General features: G+C 38.5%; 1 non-coding gene across 1 annotated transcript; it reads right to left on the bottom strand.

The window, feature by feature from the left end:
• Window positions 1-10223: 10223 nt before the first annotated feature.
• Window positions 10224-10329, bottom strand: LOC144999231 (small nucleolar RNA R71). Its single transcript, XR_013660749.1, has one exon. It is a non-coding gene; the product is annotated as a small nucleolar RNA R71 (small nucleolar RNA).
• Between the last annotated feature and the right edge of the window lie 549 nt (window positions 10330-10878).

The raw sequence follows: 10878 nt of genomic DNA, 5'->3' as shown, positions 1-10878 counted from the left end.
GAGGCCTACGCGATCAGATGCCCTCTCTGCATTAGTACTGCCCCTAGCCCTAAGATCGATGAATTATAGTACACTGACAAATCGTTCATCCCCTCAGGTAGTAATAGCATCGGTGCCTTACATAACCTCTGCTTCAAGGTCTTAAAGGCCGCCTGTTGTTCTGGGCCCCACCAAAAAGTCACATTCTTTTTGGTTAAACGGGTCAATGGTGCAGCGATCTTGGAGAAATCTGGGATGAATCTCTGATAATAGCCTGCTAAACCCAAGAAGCTATAGATCTTAGATGCATTCTTCGGTACTTCCCACCTCATCACTGCCTCAACCTTGGCTGGATCAATCGAAATATCCTCCTGGTTGACAATGTATCCCAAAAACCGCACTTCTCGCAACTGTAAATTACAATTTTAGAACTTGGCATATAGAATTTCTGTCCTGAGTGTCTCCAGTACCTCCCTCTGATGCTGCTCCTTGGTCTTAGAATAGACCAGGATATCATCAATGAACACGATCACTGACAAATCCAAGATCGGTACACACCTTGTTCATGAGATCCATGAACACTGCTGGGGCATTGCTGAGCCTAAATGGCATCCCACAAACTCATAGTGCCCCTACCGAGTCTTGAAAGCTGTATTTGGTATATCCTCATCCTGAATCCTCATCTGATGGTACCACGACAAAATATCAATATTGGAAAACCAAGATGCAACATATAGCTAATCGAACACATCATCATTCCTTGAAAGCAGATAATGATTTTTCACCTTTAACTTGTTCAGCTCTCGATAATCAATACACATCCTGTGTGATCCATCATTCTTTTTCATGAACAGGATCGATGCTCCCCACAGGGAACTGCTCGGACAAATAAACCCTTGGTCTAGCAACACCTGAAGCTGCATATACAACTCCTGCATCTCGGGTGAAGCCAGTTGGTACGGTGCTTTAGCAATCGGAGTGGCACCCGGTACCAAATCAATGAAAAACTCTACCTGCCTCTCCGGTGGCACCCATGGAAACTCTTCGGGAAAGACATCCCAAAAATCTTGTACAACTGGCACACAACCCAAATCTATCATAGGCTCAACCCTCGTATCTGAGATGTATCCCAAACATCCCGAACAACCCTGATGGAGAAGTCTTCTAGCCCTCGCAAATGAACAAATGGTTGGACCCTGCGAGGCCCTCTCTCCATGAATAACCAAATCTCCCCCACTAGGGGTTCGAACCCTCACCAGTTGGTGCTCGCAATCGAGCATATTCCCATTGGCCACAACCAGTCCGTCCCAACAATCACCTTTAGCCCTCGCAATGGTATTGGGACCAGATCAAACCGAAACCTCTCCCCAAGCACATTCAGGACACAATCTTGATACACCCTTGCAATGCTCAAAGTGCATTCGTCCGCAATCTCAACCTCAAGCGGGGAATCCAAAGTCCTCGGCGCATCCCAAAACTTCTTGCTACATGCAAGAGATACAAATGATCGAGTAGCACCCGAGTCAAATAGAATGTGAGCCAACATATCATTGAACAAAAAGGTTACTATGCAAGAGCACAAACACATATACATAAGCAATGCAAATCAATATAGAGTAAGAAGATAAATACGTACAAGCCACAACGTCTGGTGCTTCCCGAGCCTCCTCGGTAGTCAATTGAAACGTGCGGCTCTTTACCGATGGAGCATCTGCTTTAGCAGGGCGGCCATTAGTGTTCCTCAGTGTGGCGGAGGTAAGCACCACCACTGCTCATCCTCCTCCCTGCAACCTCGGACAATTGACCTGTTTGTGGCCGATCTGGTTGCAGTGGAAACAAAGCAAGCCCTTCTTGGGGAAATCACTGATCACGTGGCCCGACTGGCCACATGCGTAGCATCCCAAGCCTACTGCTCGACAAGCCCCATTGTGCGGTTTACCGCACTTGGCACACCGACCACGACCCTGCTGGCCCCCACAGGGTGAATCCGAGGTCTTAGGCTTTTTAGCCTGACCTACTGTTGTTCGTGCTTACTCAGGCTTCTGCTTAGCGTGGAAGTCTAACTCCATCTCCTGCTCATGGGCCTTCTCCACCATCTTATTCATGGTTTTCAACCATATAAAGCTCATGAACTCTCGAATATCATCCCTCAACATGGAATGATACGTCGTCCTCCTCATATCCTAGTCTGTAGCGTACTGTGGGATCAACAGTGCTCATTCCTGAAACTTGGCGGTGATCTCCGCCACAGTCTCGGTGGTCTGCTGGAGCTCAAGAAAGTCCCTCACTAGTCATTGCACCTCAACGGGTGGTGCAAACTCCAAAATTTAAACGCCTGCCGAACTCTGCCCATGTTATCTCAGCCACAACGGTTGCTCCCACCTGGTTAGTCACCTCTTCCCACCAATCCGGGGCTCAATCCCCACGAAGCAAAACCCACCTTTGCGACATCAGGGTAAGAAATCATACACTGAGCGTTCTTTATATCAACCACCCATCATTAGATAACTATGGGGTCCCTTACCCCGGAGAATTCCTTGTACACCTTAAACTCCCGAAACGAGGGAGTTCGGGCCCCGACCTGGCCTGCAACTAACTCGGCTTTGAATGACCTGAGTGTCTACTCCAAAATCTACATCATCCCTTGCTTTACCGTCCCGAAAATCACTTGGGTAGTGTCAAGGATGCCCCTCGTAACCTCGGCTGCAATAAGCTCGTGCAGCCTCTCATCAATGGGCTCGATAGTGACACACGACACAGACCTAGATCTTATCCTGATCCTGACACCCCTGCTCCTAACCGTGTCACCACCATACCGCACTGCAATATAATAAAACATAATGATCAAGATTTCTAAAGAGGGGATCCTCCCATACTGGTTCTTCTTAGAGCTTCCAGATCTAATATTGGTTCGGGTGCAAGTCTTATGCTTTCAGTACTATGGGTCCAATACTACCTTCCACACCTACCTGCACCTTCCCCAAGGATCTACCTGATAACTCTAATTTGTCACAGAACAAATCATATCTCATAGGCAATAGCTCAAATCCTAGGCTATCCTAAGATTTTCTCCATCCATATCAAACCAGAACTCAATCATAACAAGTTTCCTTTTCCATGCAAATTATACACAGAACATGATCAAATAGACTTTTGAATAATAGATTCTACCCTAGGACCACAACTAGACAAGGAACAAGAAATAAGGCCAAATCAATCATTATGAGGCTATACGACCCTAACAATAAACAATTTTGAAAGCATACACATAGCAAGATTCTTGCAGTTATCATAACTCAAATATCAGTATAAGACGGCTAACATATTGGGTAACCATGTACTTGGCTCGACCGAGCACGCACTTTACACTGTCCTCTTTTTCCATTTTAAGAAGCTTTTAACTTTTATTTTTGACTACAAATTTACCATTTCCTTAGTTTGAGTCATTACACACCCGAGAGTGTGCTCGAATCCCTCAAACAAAGGCTCTAATACCCATCCTGGTACTACTCCCACCCAAGAACGCATAACTACAGAGTTCTTTTTGGATCTGCTGCACTCACGACTTTAAAACACGTTATGATAAGGAAGGTATCCACACCCCTTATGAGGAAATGTTTCGTTCTTCTTCCAAGGTGATGTGGGATCTGATAGGATTTGAGCATTCTAACACTCCTAGGGTGTACATGCAACCCTATAAACCTTAGCTCTATGTTTTTTCTATTATACATGCAAATATTTATTATTCCAAGGTATTAATCCTAACTAGCATAATATGAAGCAACTCTATTACAAATCCTAGTTAGATGACATACCTCTTGTCGAAGCTTAAAGTCTTGAACTTTAAGAGCTTAGCCCCAATAGTGTGGAAGCCTCAATTGGAATCACAAATCACCAAAAACCCTTGGAATAACTTGAGAGAGTAGTAAGCACACTAGAAATTTCCCACTCTTGTTTATTCACACACTAGTGCCACTTCGTGTACCAAATACCCCTTTATATAGTGTGGTGGATTAGGGTTACATTCATGTAAACCCTAATACCCATGACCTTTCCTTTCTATAAGATCCATGGGGTTAAAGCTCCATGGACTATCCATGGAATTTTCATGCAAGCCTAGCCCATTCTAAATAAGCATTGGCCCACTCTATATAAACAAAAGAGTCCATATTTAATTAGTTACCTTTTGATCACTAAATTAAGTCCAAATTAATTCTAGATCAATACTAATTAAATAACATGATTCCATATTAATATATTAGAACTTATAATATATTAATATAAATCATAAACATACTATTCTCAAAAGACTATCCATATAAATCGTTCGGGTGAAGTGCAAACCAAATGGACCATGCTACCTTCGGGTCGAATACATACCAATAAAAGTTATGGGGTTAGACATCTAATCCAATAGTCTCCCACTTGGATAAGTTTAAAACTATTATTGCGTATGACTGCAAAACCCGACTAGCAATCATAGCTCTTAAAGTCGTTGTCGAACTCTAACCTAGTCAATGACTTGTCCATTAGACGAGGGATCATATATTCCTCCATTCTAGATATCATATGGATTGAGAAATGGATTATAATCATTCTCTCTGTGCATTTGTTTTTTCCTGATTTCTGATTTATGACGACTGACTAATTGAAAAAAACCAAATCAATCTAGACTTGGCCAAGCACTTAGGGTGTCATCACTAAATCATCGAGGGGCCCACATATGTCGCTTTTACCCATCCAAGGGTAAAAGAAATTAATAAACGTGAACTCATATTCTTGTTCTACTACTTGTTGAATCATACACAAAGGCACGTTTTATAACCTCGAGTTACCAATGCATTTTCATGCAATCAATGTATAACCAACTCATAGTCAGCAAGTCATATCTCTGGGATTGAAGAATATAATATATTATCGTCTCATGATCACTCGTGATAAAATCCATGAAGTGATTCAAATGAGCATGGGTTTAATCCAATACTCAGAACTTATGAGCACTCATGAATGTTGTAGTAACTCTCGCTAGGTCCAACACCTTAGACATCTACAAACCAACTTCATGACAGTCTTGCCTTAATACCTACTTCCAACGTATTATCGACTGTGGATGGTTTGAATAACGTAGTCATTCTGGAAGAATGACCTAGTTATTCTGGAAGTCAAAACATGCATAGTGAAACACAATAATAATCGAATTCAATATGGTCGCAGAACTTATGAATATAAATAAAACACCATTTATTTATCACCATATTGATTACATACTATTCGCTGTATAATGTTTAATTTAAACAACTTTATACTTGAATCAAAACAATAATCATGCCATGCTCTAAGCATGCATACTATGTTTGTCGAAACAATAGTCATGCCATACACCATGTATGCACACTATGATTGTGTATGATATTTACTTTCTAGAATAGATTGATTGAATATAATTCCAATGATTCTCATTTCACAATCCCAAATCCTTATTGTAAATGTAAGAATTCAAAATGCCTACCATTTACCAAAATATGTTGGATTTCAAACTTATATGCACTGATCCTCTTGTAATGATTACGCAAAAACTCATAAACACCTGTCAACGGTCATTATAGAATATTCCAATGGAGATAAACTCCATGAAAACAAAGTCTCATATTCAAAGTACATTGCTTGAACATCCTTTTTGCATTAAGTTTTTCTAATCTTACATAGATTGAATAACTTCCACCTACAGAGACATCTCCATATTCCCATTTTGACTATCACTTTTGAATAGGAGTATCCTCTTTTGAGAATATGCCAATATGGTCCTTCCAAATTTAACACTATACTTCCAACTATCCACGAGCAACATCTTTGGTAAACCTTAGATTTCCCTTGACAATTGCTTAATCATTTTAATCATATCAAATTCTAGACTTTTTCCCCTCTCAATGCCCCAAGGCATTTGGAAAATTTAGAAAGGATAAATATTATAGCACATGCAATCGATCCTGTACCCGAAACATATGGGACACGATTCATGATGTCTCACATAAATACATGATTCTAGACTAGTCTTTTGCTACAATATTTTTTATTTTCCATGTTTTCACAATTCGATTATGAATAGGGATGCTGTAATCATAATCGAATTTTGAGAATGCAATATATATATATATATATATATATATATATATATATATATATATATATATATATTATATTTATATATATAATTTCCTTATGTTGAATCATTCCAACATCTAACTCAAATATATATATATATATATATATATATATATATATATATATATATATATATATATATATATATATATATATCTAAAACCTTGACTATAGATGATTAAAACCTCAATCTAAGCTTTTAGAATTGAAATGAAGTATAATTTCCTCTCCCTTAATTATAGCAAAACAACTTTTCCAAATTGAAACTTTTGTTTTCTATAATTAACATTGCTAACTTGCAACACTTATCATAATTATCATGTTCCCACTAGCATAACACTTATGCTCCCACTAGCTTTGACATGTATCCAAAAATCAGCTGGACTTCGAAATATTAATACTTTATTGACTTTCCTACCAAAGTTCAGATTTCTGATATGAGATCCTTTGATAAGACTTTATCAAAATCATACACCTTTTCTTACATAGCTCACATTTGTGTCTAAACAATTTTTAGAACTATGAAAAGGGATGCCGTCATCACAGTCTCAATTGTTTAGACCATTTCCATTTCTTACAAGTCTATGTTAGTGTGCTGGTTAACCACACATGCTCCACTAATGACTTTGAGAAATCCAAATATGACAATTGCTATCTACTTAAAATCTACTTAGTGAAAGCGTTTCCATACCATCATTTTCATGAATCGGAGAGAAACCTTATGACACTTAAATTTTATGGTGTACGTGTTTCTATCCATGTAAATTTGTCAAAACCATAATCACAAGACAAGGTTAGCGACAAATCCAAACATATATGGACCGCACTTGTCCAACCTTAAATTATTTCCACCTAGCAGCACAAGGGCCTACCATTGCTTCCAAGTAGTTATGCAAACAACTGAGAACTTGTAGAACTCAGATGCATAGCCAACTTTAGCTGGCATGGGCATAGAAAGAAGAATATGTCAACACGATAGGTTATAAACCTTGAGTCGTGTGCTAGTGATGAAATATAGGTTTTATTCTTGATTAGTTCTTGAAACTCTTTCAGGATCTTTTAGACTCCCACTGTCCTCTTGACATAAAATACTCTCTTGGCAAGACCCATTCGTTGACAAAAAAATATTCAAGAGATAGTGAGGATTCTTTTGAGGACAAATACTTCACAATTGGCCTTAGTTGGTCTTTGTTTTATCCAATACATCACAACTTACCAATTTCAAATGTACAAGCGTAGAACACATTTAATTCTTAGATTTGACAAGTGTTTTAAACCTTCTTTAAGATGTGTCACTCAAGTTACACTCTTGGAGTATGACTCTAAGACTTGTTTTGGAATGAAGTATGACTTATCTTCTCGATTTATTTGTTTCAACAATTCACAACTCCTTTTCTTAGTCATAAGAATGCACTAAGATGTCCTTAGAGGATGAATTGTGATATGGTCTCATAATAAGATGATACAACTTGTAACATCCCCATCTGGCACGTATTACAATATTGTCCGCATTGGTCCACTCGGCACGAGAACATCCCAAGGGGTCACCCATCCCGGTACTACTCCCACCCAAGAACGCATAACTGCAAAGTTCTTATGGGTTACACACTAGTGCCATTTCATGTGCCAAGAACCCCATTATATAGTGTGGTGGATTAGGGTTACATTCATATAAACCCTAATACCCATGGCCCTTCATTTCCATAAGATCCATGGGTTAAATCTCCATAGACTTTCTATGCAAGCCTAGCCCATTCTAAATAAGCATTTGCTCACTCTATATAAATATAAGAGTCCATATTTAATTAGTTACATTTTGATCACTAAATTAATTCTAAATAATTTCTAGATCAATACTAATTAAATAACACGATTCCATATTAATATATTAGAACTTATAATATATTAATATAAATCATAAACATACTATTCTCAAAAGACTATCCATATAAATTGTTCCGGTGAAGTGTAACCCAAATGGACCATGCTACTCTTAGGTCAAATACATACCAATAATAGTTATGGGCATATACATCTAATCCATCAGGATCAGATCACATCGCCATCTGGAATGTATCACAATATTGTCCGCTTTGGGCCACTCGACACGAGGATTTCCCACCCATCCTGATACTACTCCCGCTAGAAAATGCCTAACTGTAGAGTTCTTATAGGATCTGCTGCCCTCACGGCTTTAAAACACGTTGTGACAAGGAATGTATCCAAACCCCTTATAAGGAAATGTTTCTTTCTCCTTCCAAGACGATGTGGGATTAGGTGCAACCCACCTTCACCCCTCCATTATAGGGTTCGACGTCCCTGTCGAACACATCGACCTGTGCCCCAACTCTGATACCATTTATAACGACCCAATTTTCCAAAAGAAATATTTCATTTTTAAATAATCAAAACATTTCCAATAAACCACAAAATCTCAAGAACAATTGTTTTTAAATTCATAACATCGACAATTTTATTTTCAAATAATAGAGTGCCCCATAAAAATGCATGAGAGAGTGCATGCCGCGCCATCAAGCCTTGCTGTTGCCCTTAGGCTAAAAATTACATTTTGAAGAATGCTGAATTAATAAGAAAAGATCAGATAAGTCCCAACGTGCAACTCCAACTCGACTGCAACAGTCCACAAGATGGTCAAGGTCAAGATTAAGGGCTTTATTTGTTGGATCTTTTCCTTCTTCTCACTCTCTTCTTCTTCTTAAGCTCCAAAAGTCACTCTAGCTCACAATATGAGAGAAAATGGAGATTAGGGTTTAGCACAGACATTCTTAGGGTTTGGAGGCTGATGGAAGGTTAGCCTCAAGGTTTTAAGGAGATTATATAGGGTGAAAACCCTAAAAATCAGGGTTTTGCTTTACAACGCCTACTCGTCGAGTTGGGCCTTCCAAATCGTCGAGTAGGTCCTGAATTATGCGTCCCATAATTGATCATTACTCGATGAATTGGTGCTCCCAAATTATCGAGTTCTATTCTAGAACACTAATATTCCAAAAATGTGATTTGATACTTGAAACGAGCGTTACATAGTGGACGTTCTTCACCACTTCCGTTTGGTATGGAAATCAAATGAATGGCTTGCTCAAATTGAATCATCAGAAGGAACATCAACAACATGAATGTAGATAATGTGGTCGTAGAAGTTGTGATCGATGTTCATGAGGATGTAGTCAATAATCCTGCACCACTAGTTCAACCAGTAGCTCCTCAGTTCCTAAACAACACTAATATCAGTCCACCAATACAACCATAACCGACGAGAAACAACTGTGGTCATAACGGTGGGAACAGAGGAAATTGGTCACAAAATATGGGAGGCAATAGAGGAAACCACAATGGTGGAAATGGTAGAAATCAAAACCAAAATCCTAGAAATGTTGGTCCTTAATTTGTTAATGGTGATAATAGTAGTAATGAGGATGACTGGGATTTTATAATGGAAGTGATAATGGAACTGGTTGGAATCAGAACTACAATGGTGGTAATAGATAGAATCAATGCAATCAAAGTGGAAACAGGAACTTTAACAATAACTTCAACAACCAGAATTTCCACAACGGTGGCAACAATCACTATAATGACGGGTTTGGGAATCAAGGCTTTGAGAATCAATACAGAAGGAGTCCAAATGTTGGATTCAACAGTGTAATATAGGTTACTACAATGATGGTAACCAATATCCTCATCTTTACTTTCCGCAAACTAATTGACAATCTGTGATGTCTCATTTTCAGCCGGGAGAGTATGATGATACTTCACTTATACTCTTCACAGAAGGAAATGAGCACCATGTGAAAGTAAATCCAAAACTAATTAGTTTCTTACCCTTCTTTAGAGGCCATAAAATCGATGGTCCATATAATCCTCTCTGTGAGTTCCTTGCAATTGCTAACGTGAATACTCTGCAATAAATTAATAGAGATTCCTTTAGACTTCACTTATTTCCATTCACTTTAAAAGAAAAAGCTAAGTATTAGTTCACTTCTCTTGCCCCATAGTTTTACTACTTGGGAGCAATTAAAAACTAAATTTTTGCAAGAGTTTTACCCTGAGAGTAAAACAACGGAATTAACAAAAGCAATACAAGATTTTTTTCCAAAAACCTAATGAAGAATTTCATGATGCATTTGAACTTCTTAAGGAGTTGTCACGTTCATGCCATCATCATGAATTTACTCAATAGAAACTTGTAGGTTTCTTTTATGATGTAGTTGATACTGCAAACCAAACCATGATCAATGCCTCGTCTGGCGGCACCATTATGATGCAAGATAGCGAAGATGGTTGGAGATTCTTGGAGCAGTTAAGTCATGGTTACAGAACCAATTACTCAGCTAAGAAACACGATATCCTAGTTTCATCATCTGCTTCAGTTGGACAAGATAAAAATTTGAAAAATGAAGTAAAATATGACTCATTTAGACTTCACTTATTTTCATTCACTTTAAAAGAAAAAGCTAAGTATTGGTTCACTTCCACACCTACCTGCACCATCCCCAAGGATCTACCTGATAATTCTAATTTGTCCCAGAACAAATCATATCTCAGAAGTAATAGCTCAAATCATAAGCTATCCTAAGATTTCCTCCAATCATATCAAATCAGAACTCAATCATAACACTTTTCCTTCCACATGCAAATTCTACACAGAACGTGATCAAATTGACTTTTGAATAATAGATTCTACCCTAGGACCACAACTAGACAAGGAACAGGAAATAA

Source organism: Lactuca saligna, chromosome 5 (assembly GCF_052625555.1).
Source record: "Lactuca saligna cultivar CGN05327 chromosome 5, ASM5262555v1, whole genome shotgun sequence".
In the NCBI taxonomy this organism is placed as follows: domain Eukaryota; kingdom Viridiplantae; phylum Streptophyta; class Magnoliopsida; order Asterales; family Asteraceae; genus Lactuca; species Lactuca saligna.
The sequence above is the reverse complement of the archived record's forward strand: the minus strand, read 5'-3'. Positions and strand labels throughout refer to the sequence as shown.